At 33.9% G+C, this 557-nt stretch overlaps 1 protein-coding gene across 2 annotated transcripts in view; it reads right to left on the bottom strand.

Moving 5' to 3' along the window:
• LOC119594032 (tachykinin-like peptides receptor 86C) overlaps positions 1–557 on the bottom strand; it is a 47,984-nt gene that overhangs the window by 34,462 nt on the left and 12,965 nt on the right. The gene's annotated exons all lie outside the window — the stretch shown is intronic.

Here is a 557-nt window from a genome sequence, read left to right as displayed (position 1 = left end):
ATTGGTGAACATGTGGCTCCGGCGCGACAGAATTTGAATTATTCAATACTGTACAGGTATACTTATACTCAGAATGACATTGTATTAATATATTGTATCACCAGACCAGTTCACATAGTTTCAAATGCTGTAAGTAACAGCATTTAGGAACTGAATGTATATATAACGAAAATATACATTTATTTATTATTTAGATAGATTTCGGCTTCTAAAGCACGTGATGGTCCGACTTATCACTAACTGCAAAAACACGTGGACCTTAACTCAAGGGCAGTAAAAGCGCCTACCATATGCATACAAAGTCCTTGTTGGTTCTTTTATATCTTTTTATGGTGTCAAAAGCAGTATTTCAGCTGTCAAGGAGATGTAGACGATCATGATTCCCACCCCAATAAGAAATAATAAAAATAAGAATGTGTATTTATGTGATTACGAACAATGACAAATTCAAGTATGTGAAGTTTAACCAGCAGGTACGATATGTAATATTTATATGATGCTTGAAATAATTATTTGTACCAATGGAATGGCACCAAGCTTAAATAGAAGTTTGAGCC

The sequence above is a fragment of the Penaeus monodon genome, chromosome 33 (assembly GCF_015228065.2).
Source record: "Penaeus monodon isolate SGIC_2016 chromosome 33, NSTDA_Pmon_1, whole genome shotgun sequence".
Classification (NCBI taxonomy): Eukaryota; Metazoa; Arthropoda; class Malacostraca; order Decapoda; family Penaeidae; genus Penaeus; species Penaeus monodon.
This window is presented reverse-complemented; position numbering and strand designations above follow the sequence as displayed.